Raw genomic sequence first — 24,698 nt, forward strand, 5'->3', positions numbered from 1 at the left:
AGCATTGCCCCTTGTTGGCAATACATGATCTGAGTGGCTTTGCTTTGGATGATCATGGTCCTTGTGAGCCTTTGCAGCTCACTCTGTGGTTGAGGTTGACAGCTGGCTGGTTGAAGGCAAGTGCTTACTGCCAGAACACAGAGATAACTATCTGCCCATGGCTACACCGGTGGCTTCCTTATTGACTAAAATAACCAGACTTTAAAAGTGGTGCAGTTTACACTGGCAGTATCCTACCAGTTAGTATAAGAATCTCTGATGTATCATATTTAAGGAACAAGTACATATTGCTTCCAAGGAGTATTGCTAAATAGTGGGAAGGGCTTGCGGGATAGAGAATCTTACAATAAGAAATGATATTTAGCCTTAAGAAATTACCAATCTTGTCCTCTGAGACAGAGAGCTTTCTGAAGAAAAAAATCAGCCTGGTCCCTAGCCTTTCAGAACAGCAGAGAAGCAGACAGCAATCATGAGTGAGAATGCCAAGAATTTCCTGGAGAAAATTTTTCCACAGCTAAAAATGCCATTTTACCTGGAACTTGTTTAAGGGAGATAGCGTCACAAGTGATCTAGAAGACGGAGTGTGTAACCAGATTAAATTTTTAAACACTGAGTTCAAAGCTACAATGTACAACTTGTTGGCCTACATAAAACACCTAGATGGTCAAAACGAAGCTGCCCTGGAAGGCTTACAGCAAGCTGAAGACTTCATCCAGCGAGAGCATGCTGGCCAGACAGAAATCAGAAGCCTGGTCACCTGGGGGAACTACGCCTGGGTCTACTATCACACGGGCCGCTTTTCAGAAGCTCAGATTTATGTGGATAAGGTGAAACAGGCCTGCAAGAAGTTTTCAAATCCTTACAGCCTTGAGAGTCCTGAGCTGGACTGTGAAGAAGGATGGACACGACTAAAATGTGGAAGAAACGAAAGGGCAAAGATGTGTTTTGAGAAGACACTGGAAGAAAAACCCAGCAACCCAGAATTTGCCTCCGGACTGGCCATCGCAATGTACTGTCTGGATAATAACCCACAGAAACAGTGCTCTGTTGATGCTTTCAAGGAGGCTGTTGAGCTGAGTCCTGAGAAGCAGTATGTCAAAGTTCTCTTGGCCCTCAAACTGCAGACGATGAATAAAGAAGTGGAAGGGGAGTAATTGGTTGAAGAGGCTCTGGAGAAGGCTCCTTGCCAAATGGATGTCCTTTGCAGTGCAGCCAAATTTTACAGAAAAGGCGACCTAGACAAAGCTATTGAATTGTTTCTAAAGGCACCGAAATCCATACCAAACAACGCCAACCTCTGTCATCAGATTGGATGCTGCTACAAGGCAAAAGCCAGACAAATGCAGAATTCGGGAGAATCTGAAGCTCATGCAAACAGAGAGAAGATTGAAGAGCTACAGCAGTGTGCCTTGCACTACTTGAATAAAGCCCGTGAGAAGGGCCTAAATCCTCTGAACCCAGACTCAGGTCTCCCTGAGCTCCTGGAAGCAGAAGAATGTTACCAGATGCCGTTCAGTAAGGAGCTTCCTCACGCTGAGAGGCAACAGCTCCTCCAGGGCCACTGCCACAGTCTGGAGCGTGGCAGGGAGTCTGTAGACACCGCCACCATGCAGCAACATTTAAAGGGTTTGTCCATAAGCAAAACATCAACCGAGAAGGAGAGATGAAATAGCAGGCACAGAACACAGCTGAAAATCCATTCTACAAAATGTACCGAATTCTTGGTATCTTCAAGGATTAATTCACAAGCAGAATGGAGATCTGCAGCAAGCAGCCAAATGTTTGAGAAGGAGCTGGGCTGCCTGCTCAGGGACGTCCCTTCAGGCATAGGCAGCTTGCTCCTGTCCATCTCTGAGCTTGAAAAGGGCAGTGAGGACACCGGCCAGGGTGCAGGCAAGTCTAATTCCTGAGGACTCTCCAACTCTTGAACTGAGTCAGAGAGGAGAGAGACAGCATTAGGAGGCCACGAGGGTAGGAAGACAGGGAACCCTGACTGGGGAGTCTTGAGGGGGCTGGTCTTGCATGTTGCCTTGAGGTACATTTTTATTTATTTTTTCTTATAAAAGTATTTCTTTAATAAATCGATGTATTTCAATGTTGTTACATGATAGCCCAATGCTATATCAAGGTAGCAAAAGTGAAGATTCCTGGTATTTTTATATAAACACTATGAATGACAGTATACTTGCATTCAACTTCACAAGAAATTATCTTCAGGTCTGTGAAGATTCCTTGACAGCTGTTAACACCTTTCACACAGCAAAGATGTGTATTGAACGAGTAGACAGTGCAAGTCTCATAACTAAGCTGCACTCCCAAACCAGCCACCCTGAGGCGTAGGACGGCAGCATGGCCAGCCTGCTGAACACAAACCCAAGTCTCTTAAACTTAGTCACTTAACGCGAATATAGCATATGCGAAAATTACAGAGTATCTTACAGAAATGCCATACGGAGACACACAGATTAGCACCCTGAAGCAGTGAATGTGTTTCTACCTGTTTTGAGATAGAAAGACGCCATGGACGGCGAGTCCTGCAGCTGTCTGCCATGCTGAATCTCCCTCCTCCCACACACCATGCTCAGTTGACTAAAACCAGAATTCCCTGCTCTGTACAAATGCTGGTGATGGGTAACTTGCACTATTGCTGTGGGTCAGAGCAATAGTTGGCTGGAGTGCAGGCATCAAGTGGAGGCTCTCTAAGATTGGACACCACTGCCTTCTATAGTTCCCAAGTCACACTTTCCAGAGTGAATGCTCCTTGAAGGGTTAAAAATACCCCCAAACCCAAGGGTATTTTTATTTCAAACAAACAGCAGAAACCAGTAGTTTCTGACCCTCTAACACTATATTACTGTCCAATCCACCATGAAAAGTATGTTTCACTTGGTTCTAACAATAAACAGACTTTGTTGTATCCCATGTATGTGTATAACCAGATTTTTGATGTAGGATTTTTCTAAACAGAAATCAGGCTGAGAACAAGATTCTTTCCTTCCAAGGGCAAGTAAAAGCTGGTTAAATGCTAATTAACTCTATTCTCAATTTTGAACTGCAGAGAAGGACCTGACTTGAATGGCATTCTCTAAAGACATTTATTTCTCAACCTCAGGTATAACTAGATTGCAAGGAATCTCATTGTCCAGATTTTATCTGTTCGTATGATAACTGGTCTTAGGATGCTATTTCTACTAGAATGCTTTACAGTATTTTTAAACTCCGAGTGCTGTAGATGAAAGTAAATGTAACAAATTAACAACAAAATGATTTGTATACTGGGGTGTGGACGTGGCTAAGCACAGAAATTCCTGGCTATTCACCAAGAAGTGTCTAACTAACGGGTACTCCTTTGTGTCAGTAGCCTGGGTTTAACTCATGTACATTTGAATAAATTAGAAAAAACTACAATCCATATTTTAAAAATATGCCAAGCAAACGGCACCAAACACTTTGTCCTAAGCCAGGTTTTGATGACAGGACTCTTTTTTTTTTAAAAGCAAACGTTTCACTGCTAGACCCTTAGTGTTTTGTCCTAAATCTCAGTTTGAGATCTGAACGAAGTCAACATTTCCTAAAGTTCGTATATTTCTTTTTCTTTTTGTAGAGACAGAGTCTCACTTTACCGCCCTCGGTAGAGTGCTGGGGCGTCACACGGCTCACAGCAACCTCCAGCTCTTGGGCTTATGTGATTCTCTTGCCTCAGTCTCCCGAGCAGCTGGGACCACAGGTGCCCGCCACAACGCCTGGCTATTTTTTTGAATATAGCCTGGTTTGAACCCGCAACCCTCGGTATATGGGGCTGGCGCCCTACTCACTGAGCCACAGGCGCCGCCCCAGTTCATATATTTCTTTCTTCTTTCTGTCACAATCTTAAAACAAGTGTTCTGCCCCCTAAAGAACTGCGAGAAATTTGTAAAGGTTTCCCTTTACAAAAGCATAAACTAGGTTTTAAGTGGCTTCACTGTCCTTGGGCCAATGCTTATAACCCAAGGTTTATTTTCCCTATGAATAGGGTGTGCTTAAGTTGATAAATTAACAACATTCAGCTTATGGAAAAGTTAAAAATGTAGTTTACTGAAAGGTATGTATCCTCACAGAGCAACAGTAAAAATCCAGTCTAAAAGTTTAAATAAATGTGTAAGTAACGTTAACAATATATATAAGAAGCTGAAGTTACTGCCTTGGATAATTAATATACTGCATCCACTATTTTATCTAGGACATTCATTCTTAAGGCAGAAAAACTGAATGACATTTAACAAACTGGTTCTTACATCCAAGGGTCAAACTGAGAGTAGACTCAAGCAGATATATTTCCTTGCCTATGAAGATTTATCTATGGTGACAATGTTAGAGTACGTTATGTAAAAGACATTTGTGAGAACATAAAAAGATGAATTTTAAGACACACGAACATGACTTTTCAACAAGATGTCTGCAAGACTAAGAACTCTATTCTGAGGTGAAACAATTCCCATAACAAATTAACAAACTCCAACATACTCTTTTTGACATGGTACATAAAAAATATGAAACATGAAAGAATTACCTTTTGGGGGTGTGTTACTTCAGACTCTGTTTTTCAAGGTCTAGTATAAAAAAGGTAGCCTGAATATTTAAAAGCAGTTGAATGTCAACTTATACTGTTACTCAGAAGGCTACCACTTAGGATATTCCTATACCACCAAGGAAATCCTGTGCTGGGAGGAAATCAGTGTGTATTAAAATAAAAATGAAACCCCTCCCCCCAAACATGTGCAAAAACACTTGTCAGTTACAAGAGTATCTTTAACAAAAAACATCTCAATTGTAGACCGATGAGGCAGCAAAGCCAGAAAGACAATATACCACTCTCCTAGATGGACGGATATTTGGGTAAAACTAAACCTCCATGGGCACCTTGGGGGATGTGCTACTCAGGGTGGGAGAGAGCAGGGAGGGGCACTGGACTCAGGGTTCCAAGCCCTCAGGCCGTGCGTGCTCCTTCACCTCGGGACAGTTCGGGTCTCTGCATTATGGTACCCACGACGTTAACAAAACAAAACCACATCTACATTCTTGAGCAGGTAATGTCGACCAACTGTGTACATACCTTTTTATGTGTCTACTATTTATGCTGTAGCTCTGGTAATTGTCAGAAGTGTACAAAGATTACCTGCCTAAGTTTTGAAGACATGATTTTCTTTCAGGGAGGCAGAAGTCCATGCAAGATTTGTAAACAGTGGTACAAAATACTGTAAACATAACAGAGCTTGTATAAAACAGAAGTAGTAAATCCAAATATACAAGTGTGTAAAAAAAACAGAGGGCAGCTTCATACAAAGTTCTCCCTCCTGGGCGCCGGGTGAGTTTTTTTTTGATTACAAATATAATCCTGAGCTGAAAAACTGGGATTTGGGAGAGAGCCATCTTTGCATACAAAATATCCAAAGGACACTTCCTCTGTTTACTTTTCCCTATTTATATTCAACTGCCAGAGACAGTTCTGAAAGTGTGACTTTGGAGACATTTATAGTTTAGTGTGGCTCCCGGGTCTGGAGCCTGCCGGGACACTGGCCATGGAAGCCGATGCGGCAGCGTCCTCCGCTTCCTCCAGTTCATCCTGGAGCTCTTGGCTGACACTAGACTGCAGGACGCGGAGTGAGCCACTCCTTTGGGAGGCAACTCTGGAGAAAGGGTATTTAGGAGCTGAAGTAGGCAAGTCGGTTGATCCAGCGAGGAATCTCTTTCCCACAAAGAATCTCTGATAAAAAGAAAAGTGATTACAGTTTTTATGCATCAAATGATAAGCACTGCCTTTGTATTCTCTTCCCAGTTCTTCTACAATGTTTTCTTTTCTTTCTTTTTTTTTTTTTTTTTGTAGAGACAGAGTCTCACTGTACCGCCCTCGGTAGAGTGCCGGGGCATCACATGGCTCACGGCAACCTCTAACTCTTGGGCTTACGCGATTGATTCTCTTGCCTCAGCCTCCGGAGCAGCTGGGACTACCGGCCCCCGCCACAACGCCCGGCTATTTTTTTGTTGCAGTTTGGCCGGGGCTGGGTTTGAACCTGCCACCCTCGGCATATGGGGCCGGCGCCCTACTGGCTGAGCCATAGGCGCCGCCCTTCTACAATGTTTTCTATATCATCTTCTAGAAAGCTAGTGCTCCCTAAAACAACAGCTTCTTTAAATTTAAATGTTTCTCCTAGTTGAGAAGCATTTCTTGGGGAAATTTCAAATATTCCAGAAAAGGGGTAAGGATGGCCACCATAAGCAAATTCTCTGCCATATACTTCAATTCCTGAATGAAAAGCTCCAATTCCTATGGATGAGGTGCATTCGTTCATCCAGTACCTGTCGTACACGTTGAGCACCGGTAACTGGTTAGCCCCCATCCTTCTCTCCGCGGCCGCCGCCTGGTCCTCCAGCCGCTCGGTCTCCGCGGGGCCCGAGGCCGCTGTCACCCCGCCGGCGCTTCGGGGGCCTGAGCCGGGCACTGAGCGCACAGCCCGGCCCGCGGCGGCCGGACATCGGGCAGCCGGGCAGCTCCGAGGCGCCGCCGACCGGGGACTCTGCGCGGACGGGGCCGGACCCGCCTGGGATGTACGTTTTTAGAGAATTGTTTTTTCATGTTCCTTCTCCCCTGTTCCTTTCAGCCACATAGTTATCTAATCAGCTGGCCTTAGGCCTGATCACTAGTGATGCTTCAGGCCTGTGGGCTGCTCCTTACCTCTCAGTCTGCACTCGGATCGCCACATAACCCCCATTTGTGCCTTCTTGCCAAGGCCGTTAGTGCTGACCTCACACCCATAAAATCTTCAACCTTCCCTTTCTCCATCTCAATGCCGTCAGTCTGCTGCGCCTAGAAGATTCACTTTTGACTAACTTGAAATATCCCTTATGTCTTTCTATATATGTGTATTCTTGAGAGTGATACTTCGATGTATTCTTGATAGCACTGCTACAATAAATCTAAACATTTCAACTCAGAAAAAAAAAAGAAACTACCAATCTTGAGGTAGTTCGCTGACAACTCCACTATAGGGTGGAGCGACCCAACGCAGGTGGTCCCAAGGTCCAGCCTCACCAGGCATATGAGATGGTGGTCCTCCTCAGGGGCCATCCCCCCTCTCTGGGGCATTGGGGTGAGCTCATCTACTCACCTGCAGGAACCTACCGAACTCTTCCTGACCTCAGAGGCCGTCCCTTTCTTCCCAGTAGTTAGCAGCATCCCTGCTACTCCTCTAGATACTTTCTTTCCTACCCCAACTCTTGGAGAAGTTACAGTCTGTAGTTAACACATTTAGAGCAAACACAATGCAGACCATTCTTTACTGAGGCAGGGAAGGAAGAAGTTAGAACCGTAAGATATTTCTTATTAACTTACCTCGCTCCAGTACAAAGCAGCTATGTAGGTGATGTTTTAAGAGAATGTAAAAAAAAAAAAAAGTGTTTTATTCTTACTGGAGTCACCTGTGAAAAGCACAAGTAAAGACCTCAAAATGGGAATTTTATGCTATATTTAAAAACAGTAAGACATGCAACTGACTCCCCAAGGGGGCAGATAATGTTACCATTTGTTTTGTTGCTACATCTTGAAGACTCTGAATTTTATTCTAAATTGATGGGAATTTATTTTGTGAGAATAGAATTAAATTACAGTGAACTCACTTTGGCAGTGAATGAAGTAAAAGCAATAGGAATAATAATATCTATTCTGTTTGATAGCCTTCTGTAATGAACACTTTATATGCCCTGAGTAATCAAATCCTTTCCGGTGCCATTTAAAGAAAATATTATTAGCCCCATTTTACAGATGAGGAGTATAAAACTGAGGTTGTAAAGCACGAGCAAGGTTGCTCAATAAGGTCTCTGCCCTCCGTTGCTCTGCTTGCTCTCTTACTGTGCACTGGGCTCTTTAGTATGGTCAGTGGGAATCATCTCAAGTTTTTGAAGTGTGATTTATTTTGCTTTGTTTTATTTTTAGAGACAGGGAGTCTCGTTTTGTTGCCCAGGCTGGACTCAAACTCCTGGGCTTAAGTGATCCTCCCACCTCTCCTCCAGAGTAGCTGGGACTGCAGATGCCCCCCCCCCCCCCAGGCCCAGCTTGAACTGCAGTTTTAAAGGCAGCCCTGGTAGTGGTGCTAAGGCAGGATTACACAAGGGGAGGATGGAGGCAAAGACACATGCTGCTGGGATATAGGTAAAAGATATGAAGTCTCTGTGGAAAGGTGGTGCAGATGGCATTACCACTGGGAGGAGACAGATAAAACTTATTGTGCAGGCAGGATTGATGAGTACTTAGAAAATGATTAGCTATGTGGGGTGGGGAGAGAGCTGAGGCAAAGATGATAGCGGTTTCTAAATGATGGAACCGGGAGGGCAGCGCTGCAGGATGGAGGTGCTGGCAGGACATTTATGTGGAGATGATCAAAAGGCATTTGAACTGGTGCCGGGGGCATAGTCTAGCCCCAAGTCACATGGCTTCCCATTATTCAGTTGGCTTGCTTGACTTTGCTATGTGCCTGCTTAATGACTCTATTCTAGGACTCAAAATGCTGAAAGGACATTTGTGGGGAAAACGCTATCTTTACAACCCGAATTTATGTTCTGGGTTGGAGTTGCATGCCTCATGGCTCTCCCAGGTGTTCTGATGGCCTTACTAGTCTGGGGTCCTTGGGCAACCCTGCTCCCAAGCTCCACTAATCACCTCCCTAATGTGGGCCGTCTGTGGTGGCCTTGTGGTAGTTCTCCGCCTGAACCCTGAGACTCTGCGGCATCCTTTAATCATAGGTGAAGTAGCTCGTGCACTCTGAACACCTGCAGAGTCAGTGCCATGTACACACTGCCACGGTTTACCATCTGTGCCTTCAGAGTGGTGGCCCAAGCCATATCCACGGTGACTGAGGGACACTGTGCTGGAACGTGTGGAGCAGAGACGTGAGGTGACACTGTGCACCCTCAGGACCCAGGGTCCCTCCTTTGAAACTGTTCTGCCCTTAAGGCTCTGGCACTCTGGGCCAGTAACAGATGTGGCAGACTTGAAGATCCCGGAAATGCCTGTGGCGTCACTCTTCCATTGTCTTGATGAATGGCATCTGGCTTCCTCGTATCCACGCCACTTTCCTTATCAAATGTTCACTTGGCCACATCCTTGGCATTCTCTCCTAAACGTGCTTTTTTTATTCTTTACGTGGCTGGGCTAAAACTTTTCTGAATCTTTAAATTCTGCTTCCCTTTTCACTATAAATTTCATCTGTAGCTCATTTCCCTCTCCTTGTATTTTACGATAATCAGTCATGAGAAGCCGCACAACGCCCTGAACAACATGCTTAGAGAGTTCTCCTGCCAAACATCCTAATTCATTGCTCTAAGGTCCTGCCTTCCACAAAGCATTAGGACAGTGGACGAATTTGGCCAAGTTCTTTGCCACTTTATAACAAGGATGCACTTTCCTCTAGTTTTCAATACCTTATCCCTCATTTCTGTCTAAGACCTCATCAGAATGGCCTTTGATATCCATCTTTCTATCAGCATTCTGGGACAAACCACTTACATAATCTCCAAGAAGATTCAGGCTTCCCCTACAGACATCCTATTCTTTTGAGCCCTCCCCAGAACACTCATAGACCTTTATAGCCCTCCCCAGAACACTCATAGACCTTTATACCCATTATCAAGTTCCAAAGTCATGTTCACACTCTCAGGTATTTGTTATAGCAAGGCCCCACTTCTCAGTACAAATTTCTTAGTGTTTTTCTGCTGCATAAAAATACCTTCACCTGGGTAATTTATAAATAATATAAATTGATTTCTCATATTTGTGGAGGCTGGGAAATCTACAAGTAGATTTGGTGTACAGTCAATGCTTGGTCTGCTTCACGGTTGGTGCCTTGTTGCTGCGTCCTCAGATGGCGGATGGAAAAAGAGATGAATTCTGTGTCCTTACATGGCAGGAGAGATTAAAGGGACAGAAAGGCCAAAGGCCTAGCTAGTTCCTTCTGGACTTTTTATAAGGCATTAATCCCACCCTAATCATTTCCTAAAAGCCCTACCTCTTAATTCTGTTTCATTGGAAATTAAATTTTTTTTTTTTGAGACAGAGTTTTATTTTGTCGCCCTTGGTAAAGTGCAGTGGCATCATAGCTCACAGCAACCTCAAACTCTTGGACATAAGTGATTCTCTTGCCTCGGCCTCCCAAGTAGCTGGGACTACAGGTGCCTGCCCCAATGCCCGACTATTTTTAGAGATGGGGTCTCGCTCTGGCTCTGGCTTGTCTCGAACCTGTGAGCTCAGGCAGTCCACCCGCCCTGGCCTTCCAGAGTGCTGGGATTATAGGTGTGAGCCACTGTACCTGGAAATCAAATTTTCTTAACATGAATTTCGGAGGAGATACAGACACTCCAAACCACAGTAGCTACTCTGTTTCCCCGAGACAGTGTCTTATTTTAAGGTGTGCTCCCAAAGACGCGGTAGGTCTTATTTTCAGGGGACGTCTTATCTTTCCTGTAAGTAGGTCTTATTTTCGGAGGATGTCTTATTTTTGGGGAGACAGGGTAGTACGGCACGTATAGTTCTGCAGGGGTATAATATACACGGACTATGATGTTGGCATTTTTGGTGCTCTCTGGAATTGTGCAGTCCGTATCCAGTGCAGTCACATGTGGTAGGTGGGCCTATTGATGCTAAAAGCTTTGTAAAAAAAGAGAGAAACTAAGTGAAGTATTAGCCTCATGGAGGAACTTCTAAACAGGGGCTGGTGCTACGCATGTGGCAGCACAGCTGTCCCGGAGGTGCTCTGGCTGTAGGATTCGAATTCTCAGTGTGGTGACTCACCTCGTTTTCCCCAGGCCACACAGCTGGTTCCGCTGGGGGTTTGCTGACTGTGCTGTCTTGGGAGAGCTTGCACCTCGTTGCTGTGACCGAGAAAGTTGCTACTGGGACAGATTTCACACAGTCCTGCCTTTGAACACACAGTTGCATCCTATGAGGACTGATAAGAACACAAAGGAAGCTGTCCGTCTGATTCTCTGGAAGCCAATTTAGCTAATTTACTTGTTTCCATTAATTACTTAGTTTCAGCTGACTGCTTTTCATTGTCATGTCAACCATAGTTGTTTCTGTGCAAAGCTCATCATAGCATTTTGAGAGATGTTCTATTTGTACCGCCTCAGCTTCTTCTTGTAGCTGAAACAAGAAGGGAGCCAGCAGGGAAAGGGCTGACAGGAAGGCTTCCCGGAATAGCAGGGATCCTCGTGTACCTGGTACATTACCTGTAGAGATTTGTTAAACCTAACATTGGCAAATATGCCATTTGTTAATGGCTTCTGAGAAATAGATCCAGAACCAAACAGAAATAGTCAGAAAGATTGTTGGGGGTTGGTGTTTTCTTTAGTTGGGAAGTCATGGAGCCTTGTTTAGACTTTGCTGAAGCTTGAATAAAGTCTGGGGGTAACCAGAGGAAGCTTCTTAGTTGGAGATAGAGTGAGTTACAGCAATTCATACGTATGCACATTCTTAACCTTTTATGTCATCACCCAACACAAAATCAGATAAGTGATGGGAAAACATTGATTCCCAAATACATTTCTAAAGAGAAATGCAAGGCTTTCAGTCTTCTTCAGATTGTTAGCATTTGTAATTACTTATTTCTTCAAATTTCTCATGTGTTGACAGCCTTGCCTTCCCACCATTTAGTTTTGAGTCTCAGATTTGTTGAGTCTCTGGGCTCCACTGTGTGTGAAACGGCTCCTAAAGGTGACAGAGGGGCTCTCATCCTCTCAAGGCTATAAGTGACCTAAGAGAGAAGGGCGTGATTTAACTTGCCAGCTAAATGCATCGCTGTAGCTGTGCAGCACAAATGAAGACAGGGTATGCTCTGAGCTGGTTATTCGAGTGACCTTTAACACTTTAGTGATATATGGCTGCTGTGAATGTAACTGAACTATAACCAAGAGAAGAGAATTTATCTTCTCTCTTCAAAGTATCATACTCCCAAAGACATTATCTCACCCAATTTGTTAACAGTAAAAGCTCATAACAGTAAGAACTTGCAGAAGGACGACAGAATGAAAGAGTTTTAATGTATTTTGCCAAAGGGAAATTTACCATCTGCCTGTCTTCATGAATCACATATGCTGAGAATAATATTTTAGAAGATACTGACAACAAGACACAGTAATTTGTAAATGAAAATTACTGATGCTGCCCTTCTTAAAGCAATCTGTGGAATAAATCAGCATAGCAGGCTATAGAATTACAAGTTGAAGACTTGAAATAGGAGAATAATAAACTATATTATTGGCTTTTTGTAATTGTAATAAAGGCCCCAAATCTTTAAAATGTAATTACTTTGATTCGAACTTCACTGTTCCCATGTGACCCTCTAAATGTGCTCCAGAGAAAGGTACAATAGGAAAATACATTATTAAGACAAGACGACAGTAAAGTCTTATTTGCAAACATTGGCAGACATGTAATTATATAGATCATAGAAATATGTCATCGACTGGTCTGATTTCTCAGGAAGCCTTCCCTACAGCACAAATCATGAAGTTGTCATCAATGGAAAACTTCAGATTTCAATGTGTACAGCTAATCCAAGACTCAGGCTAAAAGAAAAAGGCACAATTTTAACTCTTAGAAAAAGCAAAACATAACTTAAAATTGTGAAAATCCAGTCATGAATTTGGGAATAACTAAGAATTTCCTAGCAATGGTTGTATAAGGTTCTTGGTTAGTCATGTGCATATCATAAATGAAATGAAAACGATTCATAGTTGCTGAAAATTAGGCAATAGATATTCTCTCAAAAACTGATTTTGGAAAGGCTGTTAAGGGAAAGAGGAAAAAAAAGAAGGTTTGTATAGAAGTGGCAACTCTTTCATCACGAATCAGTGATTTTAGCTCAATTGTGGGTGGGCTGAGAAACTATTCTCCCCCTACCTCTGGGTGGCACTGATACTGTTACACTTTCTTGTTGGCTTTTAAAAGATCTTAAAGGTGATTTTCTTTTTTTTTTTTTTGTAGAGACAGAGTCTCACTTTATGGCCCTCGGTAGAGTGCCGTGGCATCACACAGCTCACAGCAACCTCCAACTCCTGGGCTTAAGCAATTCTCTTGCCTCAGCCTCCCGAGTAGCTGGGACTACAGGCGCCCGCCACAACGCCTGTCTATTTTTTGGTTGCAGTTTGGCTGGCGCCGGGTTTGAACCTGTCACCCTCGGTATATGGGGCCGGCACCTTACTGACTGAGCCACAGGCGCCACTCTTAAAGGTGATTTTCTAAAGACAGGTTTATTCCATGACAGGCAAGTCTGTGGTTAGTAAGGAGGAAGAGGGCAATGCTAATTTCTATTTTTCAAACCAAGAAGCCAATATTTCTTTTTCTCTGAAAATCAAGTAAGAGTTTTAAAGGAAGGAAATACAAATTCTGGCAGTATTTATGCATATTTCTTGCATAATCTGTAACGCTGTTTTCTAACAAATAGCAGTATATTTATCTCTTGGATCTGACAAAGACAAGTCCTATAGTTTCATAATTATCACAATAATATATGGCAGAATACATGTTGTATATGTAGTCATATAGTGGATATGATATAATTATATAAACATTGCTATTTGCATGGCAAAGTGGCATTTGGGCATTTTCTGTTTTCTTAGTCCCTTGAGGTATAATACCAAGTGATAAACAAAGTTCTTATAAATTTATCTTCAATTTTCTTTATAATCTCTGATTTAATAAGAAACATATTTAATGACACCTGGATATAGAAACAAATCATTATAAATTCCAACCTGTGAGAAATTCTAAAAGGTGTCAAAATATCTATGGAAGAGTTTTAGAAGTTTTCAGAAAAAACAAAATTTGGGAAAAGTATTGTTCACAGGGGAGAGTACTACTTTCAAATTATTGTCTGAGTAGATAATTCTAAAAAATTGTAGAAACAAATCTATAAGCAGAAGAAATTTGAACATCTCCGTTTTGCTTGTTTCTAGTGAATATAGAAATATAGTCACAAAATTAATTAAGAAATAAGCTTTTCCGGCATAAGTGAGTTGCAGATTAAATTCTCAGCCTGGTGAATTATTTGCATTTATCTAAATCTATAATGGAAAAGAATAAAGATAAAATACAGAAACACCACTATTTTGGAGTTAATCTTGTATATGATAAATATATAAAGAAAAGCAAAGAAAAAAGAAAGTAAAGACATTGTGACCCAAAATGAAATACAAGCAGTTTATGATTTTGATATTAAAATGCATAACATATTGTTCTATTTTAAGTTTGAAAATACATGTTAACTGTTTTCAGGTTGGATTCTTACATGAGTTTGTTTAATAATAAACTGTATTTTACCCCAATAGTACCAAATTACACAATATTTAAAATCTAAGTAAAGCATACAGTAACATTTTGATGAAGCCACAAGAAAACTTAAGAAACAATTAAATAAATATTTGAGTATTTTTATGACCTTGAGGGTGGAAAAGGCCATGTTAGTACATAACCCTCACAGACACACGCCTCTCAAGGAACAAATCTCAAAGAAAAACACTAACAGATTTGGCAACATAGAATCTTTGGTCTTTTTTTTTGTTGTTGTTGCCTTCAGTAGAGTGCTGTGCCGTCACAGCTCACAGCAACCTCAAACTCTTGGGTTTAAGTGATTCTCTTGCCTCAGCCTCCCACGTAGCTGGGACTACAGGTGACCACCACAATACCTGGCTACTTTTTTTGTTGCAGTTGTCGTTGTTTAGCCAGCCCAGGCTGGGTTTGAATCCACCAGCGCTGGTGCATGTGGTCGGTATCATAATTACTGTGCTACAGGTGTCGAGATAGAATCTTTGGTCTCTTATCTATCAAAAGACACCATAAGTAAACTTAAAGTCAAATAACTAAAGGAAGAGGAAAAGAATATACTCGTGCTATCAAATCAATAAAAGAAATGCATTAATATAGAATTAGCAATAGATAATTTATAGAAGAGAACTGCAAATGACTAATAAACACAGAAAGATACTTAATTCCAATAATAATTGATGAAATGCAAATTAATGCCTCCCAAAGTTATTATTTTTCTCTGACTACATTGGCAACCTTTTTCTTCCTCTTTTTTTTTTTGAGGCAGAGTCTCACTTTCTTGCCACAGTAGAGTGCAACAGCATCATAGCTCACAGCAATCTCAGTCTCCTGGGCTCAAGCAATCCTCTTGCCTCAGCCTCCATAGTAGCTGGGATTATGGACCATGCCACAATGCTGGCTACTTTTAGAGGTGAGGGTCTTGCTCTTGCTCAGCTGGTCTTGAACTAGTGAGCTCAGGCAATCTACCCACCTCTGCCTCCCAGAGTGCTGGAATTACAGGTGTGAGCCACCGCACCTGGCCTAACTTTTTCCTTTTTTAAGTGAAATGATTCTTACTGTAGGTGAGAGTTAAAAAAAGAGGCTGTTTCTTATTCTGTGGTAGCAATGCTATTTGATGAAAAGATCTCAGGAGAACAATTTGGCTATATATATGTGTGTGTGTGTGTGTGTGTGTGTGTATCTGTACATACATACATATAATATGTAGGGGTCAGTGCCCTTTTTCCCATTAGCAGTTAGAGCTTCTGAAAGGAAGGATCAATATAGGGTTCCAAAAAAAAAAAAAAAAAAAGAATATAGGGTTCCATCACTTAAGAAACCTCCCAATCTGTAGGCCTGGGTAAGCTCAGTCCACATTCTCTAAGCTCTAATTAGGTTTTGAACAAAGTAGTCAGCTTTGGTAATGGAAATTTGAAGTCATAGCAAACTTCTTGCATTAGCAAAGGTGAGAGAATATTTATTGGATATATATCCTTAATCCTTCCCTTACTGCTCCTTTAGCTTGACACTTCCCCACCTGACATTCCAGTCTGCACTGTGCCTATTGCTGCTCATTTATTGGGTGCAATGGATAATGTGCAGAAGCAGGAAACTTTGGGTGTTGATTAATATTTCCTATGGAATCATCAAGAACCCTATGGGTCAGCCCCAAAACAGGTGATGAAATATGTAAAATTAATAGTACCCTTATATGTTTGGAAGAATACAACATAACACAAATCCCTTTTCTTTGGTGAAGGCCCTCATTGACTCCTCTGATATAGTTTTGTTAATTATTCTGTACTTTCTTTTTCTTTCTTTCCTTTCTCTGCCTAGCTAGAAAGAGTGATATTTGACAAGAAGAGCAAATGAAATAAATATAAGCCTGTGGCTCAGTCGGTAAGGCGCCGGCCCCATATACCGAAGGTGGCGGGTTCAAACCCGGCCCCGGTCAAACTGCACCCAAAAAATAGCCGGGTGTTGTGGCGGGCGCCTGTAGTCCCAGCTACTCGGGAGGCTGAGGCAAGAGAATTGCTTAAGCCCAGGAGTTGGAGGTTGCTGTGAGCTGTGTGAGGCCAGGGCACTCTACCGAGGGCCCTCAAGTGAGACTCTGTCTCTACAAAAACAAAAACAAACAAACAAAAAAATATATAAGTTTTTCTTTCACCCTGCACAAGAATGTCTTAATCAAAAAAGGGGGGATATGTAGCAACCTATGTAACATAATATGTAACAACCTATGTAACAGGATGTGTAGCAGCTTATGTAACAACATGTGTAGTGATCTATGTAACAACCTAAGTAGCAGCCTATGCATCAAGATATCCAGGAACCTGGGCAGCAGGCTTGCAGAGACAAAGTGCCAGTTACTGGAGGCTAATGATCAGACTTTGGTAGTTGGGAATTGATCACCTGTGGAACTCCAGTGAAGGGGGTGGGGCTTGGGGGAGGGGCATATGTTCTCAATAAATAGCAGCTGCGAAGTTTCCTGGGGCCTTCCCCCCCCCCAACAGGTATGGGAAGGCCCACCTCCTGCAGCTTCCAGCTTACAATATATTGTCTGGCCTGATTCTTTGGTGATAGCACTGAAGAGAATGATGTACTTTGTGTAATTTTAGTTGTTTTTAATTTATTGAGACCCGTTTTACAGTATAGCATATGGTCCTTCTATTCCAGAGAATGTTTCCTGTGTGCTTGAAAAATGTGATTGTATTATTGTGAGGCCTGTTCTATACATATCACTAAGGCCAAGTTATTTGATAGTTTTGTTCAAATAAGTTTGTGTGTGTGTGTGTTTGTGTCACAAAGTTTCACTTTGTCACCTTGGCTAGAGTGCGATGGAGTCATAATTCACAGCGACCTCAAACTCCTTGTTTTTGAGTAACCCTTTTGCCTCAGCCTACCAAGAGCTGGGACTACAGGTGCCTACCACAACACCCAGGTAATTTTTCTAATTTTTGGTGGAGATGGGGATCTGTCTCTTGCTCAGGCTGGTCTTGAGCTCCTGAGCTCAGGTGATCCACCCGCTGTGGCCTCCCAGAGTGTTAATATTATAGACATGAACCAACATGCCCAGCCATTCCAAATAAGTATTTATTCTTACTCATTTTCTATTTGTTCCCTCAATTACAGGAGATGAATATTGCAATCTCCATCTAAAATTATTGAATTGTCTATTTTTCCTTTTAATTCTGTATGTTTTTGCTTTATGTATTTTAGGGTTCTATTGTTACATTTGTAATTCTGGATATCTTTCTTTTTTTAAAACTGATGTTTATTTTCCTGCTTTATTTCCATCTTGTTTAAGAGCTTGTGGAAGAACAGCTTAAGACCACTCCATGGTTGTTCCTACCCATTCAGTGGCCTGAGCAGTGGGAGCTGCAGACCAGTCTTCAGTGGCGGGCTGGGCGCTACGGTCTTCAGTGGGGAACTGCTGAATAGGCACAGAGGGCACTTGCACGCCTTCTGACCAGTCTGCAACCTCTGGTTGTGTAGCAGTAAACTCAGGAGCTGGAGTAGTCCATTCACCCTGAAATTCCTCCTTGGTCACAGCTTTCTCAGCAGCAGCCTGCTCTTCCTTTTCAATCTCTTCAGGATCTCTGTAGAAATAGAGATCTGGCATGACCTCCCACGGATGTTCACGGGAGATGGTGCCACGCATGCGGAGAACTTCCCGGGCCAGCATCCACCACATCAAACCTACTGAGTGAGCTCCCTTGTTGTTGCAAGGGATGGCGATGTCCACATAATGCAGAGGAGACTCTGAGTTACACAGAGCAATGGGAGGCAGGTTAACATAAGATGCCTCTGTGAGAGGCTGGTGGTCAGCCCTGGGATCAGTAACCACTAGAAGATGAGGCTCTCGGAAGGCTGCCGGGATCTGGTTAGTGAAGTTTCCGGGAGTGAAGCAGCCAGCAATAGGAGTGGCTCCAGTGGCAGCAGCAAACTTCAGCACAGCTCGCTGGCCAGTATTCCTGGAGGATATGACACTGACATCAGCAGGGTTTTCAATGGCAACAATGGCCCGAGCTGCCAACAGAAGCTTCTCCCAGGTCCTCTTCAGATTTATGATGTAGATACCATCACTTTTCCTTTTGTAGCTGTACTGTTCCATTTGGAAGTCAAGATTGGTCCACCTAAGTGGGTTCCTGCTGCAAGGAATTTGAGGACATCCTCCTCCTTCATTTGCAGGACATCAAGGGCTCCGGACATTGTGAAAATTTCCCTTTAAGTTACGGTGGGAATCCAGAACAACGCCATATAGGTCCTCCCTGAGTGGCGCCGAAAAGCCTGGATATCTTTCTGAGACAGCAACTCTTTGTCATTGTGAAATATCCCTCTCTTTGTCTTCAGTCACATTCCTTATCTTAAAGTCTGTTTTTTTTTTTTTTTTTTTTACATTATAGCTACTTTTGCTCTTTTATGGTTACTGTTTACATGGTATAACTTTTCCTTCCTTCTACTTTCAAGGTACTTATATCTTTGCATTTAAGATGTGTCTCTTGTAAATAGCAAATAGCTAAAGCTCTCTTTTAAATCCAGTCTTAGGTGCTGCTCTGAAAGGCTGAAGTAGAGATTGGATGTGCCTTCCAATGGTTTTCAAATGTGCAGAGATTGCAAAAGAATCTCCCATGGTTTTTAGAATCTCATCCATCAGAGCACTTGAGGCTGGAGGTTGTGGCGTCTGCAGGTTAGAATTTTGAGTTTGGAGCTCCAGCCAAGATTATAGAGGTTGTTTGCAACGACTGTCTGGGGAAGAATGTGCACGTTAAATGCAACACCGATGACACCATTGGGAACCTAAAGAAGCTGATTGCAAGGTGGTGACTATGGCTCAGTGAGTAGGGTGCTGGCCACGTATACTGAGGGTGGTGGGTTCGAACCTGGCCAAGGCCAAACTGCAACAACAAAAAAATAGCCAGGTGTTGTGGTGGATGCTATAGTCCCAGCTATTTGGGAGGCTGAGGCAAGAGAATTGCTTAAGCCCAATGGCTGGAGGTTACTGTGAGTTGTGATGCCATGACACTCTATCGAGGGTGACAAAGTGAGATTCTGTCTCTAAAAAAAAAAAGAAGCTGATTGCAGCCCAAATGGGCACCAGTTAGAACAAGATTGTCCTTATGACATGGTACACGATTTTTAAGGACCATGTGTCTCTAGGAGACTATGAAATCCATGATGGGATGAACTTGAAGCTTTATTACCAATAGAGCAGACTTCTTTCCCCTGCTCTACTGATCTTTCTTCCCACACTGACATGGAGGCTTGTTTTTAAAAACTCACATTAGAAAGGAGTTGCCAATGGCCAGGAGGGAATATGCCCAAGTTGTATTGTGACTACTGTGATATGTATCTCAGTCTCACAGAGTCTCAGGACTTTCCATCTGTGGGAGGAGGCACAAAGAGAATATGGGGGAACTACCAGAAATGGATGGAAGAGCAGGCCCAGAGCCTGCCTGACAAAACAACGGCTGCATTTCAACAAGGAAAACTACCTGCTACTCCATTCTCTGCTCCTCCTCCTGCAGGGGAGATGATTCCACCTCCCCCCAATCTTCCGGGTTCTCCTCATCCTGGTGTGATGCCAGCACCCATATGTGGGGCCCTCCCAGATGCCAATGATGGGTCCTCTCCTCCTGGGATGATGCCAGTGGGACCTGCTCCTGGAATGAGGCCACTCATGGGAGGTCACATGCCAATGATGCCTGGACCCCCAGTGATGAGACCTCCCGCTGGTCCCATGTTGGTGCCCACTGGTCCTGGAATGACTTGACCAGACAGATAAGGGTAGAGGGGAGTTTTCTTTATGTCAGTTTCATATTACTTGTTCTGTTTTACCAGGAGATCATGGTGCTGTGACTCTGGGTGTTTTTTTTTTTTTTGTGGTTTTTGGCCAGGGCTGGGTTTGAACCTGCCACCTCTGGCATATGGGGCTGGTGCCCTACTCCTTTGAGCCACAGACACTGCCAAGACTCTGGGTGTTTTCTCAATAGCATGGTAAGGAAGACTTGCTCCTCCTTCCTATCAAAGAGAGACTAGTTTTGAAGGGAAGAAGTAAACCCCCCAAAGGGGCAGTTTTCATTTGTATTGTGAAATGTAAAAATAAAACTGTTAAGTATTTTAGTTAAAAAATAAACTAAAATGGGCGGCGCCTGTGGCTCAAAGGGTAGGGCGCCAGCCCCATATGCTGGAGGTGGCGGGTTCAAACCCAGCCCTGGCCAGAAACTGCAAAAAAAAAAAAAACTAAAATAAAATACAATCAAAATTCACTTTAATGTGGAACTCACTGGAAGTGAGACTGTGAAAGTAGTGAAACCTGCTGGGTGGGAGCCTGTGGGGGCTGTAGGCTGGCAGGCTGATGGGGTGGCAGATGAGGAGGAAGACCCTGCTTTTGAGGAAGAAAATGAAGAAATTAGAGGAGGTGCAGAAGGTGGACAGGGTAAAAGACGAGACTTTTTTTCTGAAGAATTGAGATGTGTGATGTATGGCTTTGGAGATGAAAAGAATCCTTATACTAAGTCAGTAGATCTTCTTGAAGAATATCTCCTCTTGAAGACTATCTACTGTGATAGAGTTCATTACTGAAATGACTCAAAGGCCATGTTTATTGGCAGACAAGGTCGAGTACAAGTTGAAGATATCATCTTCTTGATTCAAAAGGACCCCGGGGAAGTTTGCTAGCATTAAAGACTTGTTTACTATGAATGAAGAATTGAAATGGGCTAGAAAAGCATTTGATGAAGCAAACTATGGATCTTGACACCTTTTGTAGTTTTGAAACTCCATTATGTTCTAGGGAAACCATATGTAAGAATTGTTATATTTTCTACAGTAAGGTCCTATGTAAATGAAGGGTAAAGCAACCAAGTTTTCTGCCTTTATTTTCATGGCTTTGATTTTTATAGTGATATTGGATTAATTGCCTGCCTTTATATGACCATACTTGAATTACTTATTGAGTTTTAATGACCATAGATAAGTTAAAGCACCTTTCAAACCACGCAGTTCTTTCTGACTGTTAACCAGGAATAAAATATTAATAGTGTTTATGTGTTAGGCATATTTGTGCCATTGTGAGCTATGCTATAGCTATTTAATATGTGAAATCTAAATGGCATCTTTGAAAGCTGAAATATGTGCTTTATGTGTTCTGAAGTTTTTATTTATTTATTTTTATTAAATCATAGCTGTGTACATGAATTCAATCATGGAGCACAATGTGCTGGTTTTATATGCAATTTGAATTATTTTCATCAAACTAGTTACCACAGCCTTCATGGCATTTTCTTAGTTATTGTGTTCAGACATTTATATTCTACACTTAGTAAATTTCTAATGTACCCTTGTAAGATGCACGGTAGGTGTTGTCCCACCAATTACTCTCCCTCCATCCATCCTCCCCTCTCCTTCCCTCCCTCTCCCCTTTCCCCTTCTTCTTGGGCTATAACTTTCTTATGAAAGCTATAAATTGGTTTCATAGTAAGACTGAGCACATTGGATACTTTTTCTTCCATTCTTTTTTCTTTTTTTATTAAATCATATTTGTGTATATTAATGCAATCATGGGGCACCATACACTGGTTTTATAGACCGTTTGACATATTTTCATCACACTGGTTAACATAGCCTTCCTGGCATTTTCTTAGTTATTGTGTTAAGACATTTATATTCTACATTTACTAAGTTTCACATGTACCCTTGTAAGATGCACCGTAGGTGTAATCCCACCAATTACCCTCCCTCTGCACACCTCCCCCCTCCCTCCCCTCCCTTTCCTCCTTCCCCATAATCTTAGGTTATAACTGGGTTATAGCTTTCATATGAAAGCCATAAATTAGTTTCATAGTAGGGCTGAGTATATCGGATACTTTTTCTTCCATTCTTGAAATACTTTACTACAAAGAATATATTCTAGCTCCATCCATGTAAACATGTAAGAGGTAAAGTCTCCATCTTTATTTAACGCTGCATAATATTCCATGGTGTACATGTACCACAATTTATTAATCCATTCATGGGTTGATGGGCACTTGGGTATCTTCCATGACTTAGTAATTATGAATTGGGCTGCGATAAACCATCTGGTACAAACAACTTTGTTATAATGTGATTTTTGGTCTTCTGGATATCTGGATGTAGTGAACTTTTTTTATGTTTCATTTAAAGGGATGATATAGGAAAAGACCATTTTTTTTGGTATAGATGTTTATCTATTTTAAAAGCTGATTTCTTTCTTTCTTTTTTTTTTTTTGAGACAGAGCCTCAAGCTGTCACCCTGGGTAGAGTGCTGTGGCATCACAGTTCACAGCAACTTCCAACTCCTGGGCTCAAGCAATTCTCCTGCCTCAGCCTCCCAAGTAGCTGGGACTACACGCACCTGCCACAATGCCTGGCTATTTGTTGGTTGCAGCCGTCATTGTTGTTTGGTGGGCCTGGGCTGGATTCGAACCTGCCAGCTCAGGTGTATGTCGCTGGTACCTTAGCCACTTGAGCCACAGGCACTGAGCCAAAAGCTGATTTCTTTTAATATTCTTTCCTTCCGATAATAAGAATGATTTTATTTCCTTGGTGAAACACAGTTTCATGTAAATCTTCCACATTGGAAAACTTTTTTGATTTAAGACTTTTTGGGGATTATAATATACTATTTGTTAAGTTTTGAGAGAAGCTTCTAAAAAAGTTTTCAGTAGCAAGAATGGCATTGCCTAAAAATTGAATAGCATTGACGGCAAGATAAGCATTTAGGGTAATGTTTATTTGTATATTTGTAAGTACTTATTCGTTGTGGAAACATATGCTTGATGAAAACTGTGTGTGTCTGTGAAAGCTGCTTTTCTCTTTTTTAGTTTTCTTATACAATGTTTATTTTTACCTTGTTATATTTTTATGTTGCATTCAGCGTAAATCAAAATAAAACAAAAATATGTTTAATTGGCTCAGGAAAGGGCCATGTAAAAAGAAAAATATTGGCTAAAATCTTATCAATAGAGAATTAGGATTTAGAGGGATGGATTTGAGTTACAGTCCCATGGAAACTCTTTTGTAATTCAGGATACATGGGTTCTGTATGTATGTACCTTATCAAATTATTATTGCATTTAGGTTAAAATAAGTATTAAAATTGCATTAAAATAGATCCCTGTGGCTCAGTGAGTACGGCGCTGGCCCCATATACCAAGGGTGGCGGGTTCAAACCCAGCCCCGGCCAAACTGCAACAAAAAAATAGCCGGGTGTTGTGGCGGGCGCCTGTAGTCCCAGCTGCTCGGGAGGCTGAGGCAGGAGAATTATGTAAGCCCAAGAGCTAGAGATTGCTGTGAGTCCTGTGATGTCATGGCACTCTACCAAGGGCGGTACAGTGAGACTCTGTCTCTACAAAAAAAAAAAAAAAATAGATCTCTGAATGTTACTCTTTGTGAAACTGAACTTTTTGTATGCCACTTAAAAATGTTACCTATAAATCATTATTTGGGAAAATTTTTCGTTCTTAATCTGTTAAGATTGAGGAATAAAGTATGAAATATTCAACAACAACAACAAAAAAAAATCCAGTCTGACCATCTCTGCTTTCTGATTAGACCATTCAAATGTAATTATTTGATGTGGCTGGGTTAATGCCTTCAATTCTGCTAGTGTTTTTTGTCTATCTCATGTCTTTTTTTGTAATTCTCTTTCATCATTATGTTAGCTGAATGTTCTTTATGGGACCATTTTACTTCCTTTGTGAATTTTTATCTATTTCTTTTATTTGTGTGTGTGTATGTTTAAGTGTGTATATGGTTATTCTAGGAATAGACATGTGACTTTTCCTTATCACAATCTATTTTAATTCTAGTAAACATAGTGAATTTATTCCAATATACAGTTGACCTCTGAACTATGTGGGTTTGAACAGTACAGGTGCACTTAAACCTGATTCTTTTCAACCAAGTACTCATAAAAAATACAGTATTTGGGTGGCGTCTATAGCTCAGTGGGTAGGGTGCCGGCCACATACACCAAGGCTGGTGGGTTCGAACCTGGCCCAGGCCAGCTAAAACAACAATGACAATGACCACAGCAACAACGATACCAACACCACCACCAACAAAAATAGTCGAGCATTGTGGCAGGCACCTATAGTCTCAGCTACTTGGGAGGCTGAGGCAAGAGACTCACTTAAGTCCAAGGGTTTGAGGTTGCTGTGAGCTGTGATGCCATGGCGCTGTACTGAGGGTGACATAGTGAGAGTCTGCCTCAAAAAAAAAAAAAAAAGAAATACAGTATTTGTGTCATACAAACCCCACATATATGGAAAGCCAACTTTGTATATGTGGGGTTTGCGAGGCTAACTGTAAGAATTGAGTATGTATGAATTTTGCTATATTT

General features: G+C 42.0%; 4 pseudogenes across 1 annotated transcript; 2 read left to right on the top strand and 2 right to left on the bottom strand.

The window, feature by feature from the left end:
* The first annotated feature begins 478 nt into the window (after nt 1–478).
* Nucleotides 479–1,910, top strand: LOC128598298 (interferon-induced protein with tetratricopeptide repeats 3-like; annotated as a pseudogene).
* A 3,599-nt stretch (nt 1,911–5,509) lies between these two features.
* On the bottom strand, nt 5,510–6,377 carry LOC128598640 (deubiquitinase DESI2-like; annotated as a pseudogene).
* Nucleotides 6,378–17,657: 11,280 nt separating this feature from the next.
* Nucleotides 17,658–18,584, bottom strand: LOC128598641 (40S ribosomal protein SA-like; annotated as a pseudogene). Its single transcript, XR_008383678.1, has one exon. The product of XR_008383678.1 is annotated as a 40S ribosomal protein SA-like (transcript).
* Nucleotides 18,585–18,924: 340 nt separating this feature from the next.
* On the top strand, nt 18,925–19,542 carry LOC128598299 (ubiquitin-like protein 5; annotated as a pseudogene).
* Nucleotides 19,543–24,698: the final 5,156 nt, after the last annotated feature.

This window comes from Nycticebus coucang, chromosome 11 (assembly GCF_027406575.1).
Source record: "Nycticebus coucang isolate mNycCou1 chromosome 11, mNycCou1.pri, whole genome shotgun sequence".
Classification (NCBI taxonomy): Eukaryota; Metazoa; Chordata; class Mammalia; order Primates; family Lorisidae; genus Nycticebus; species Nycticebus coucang.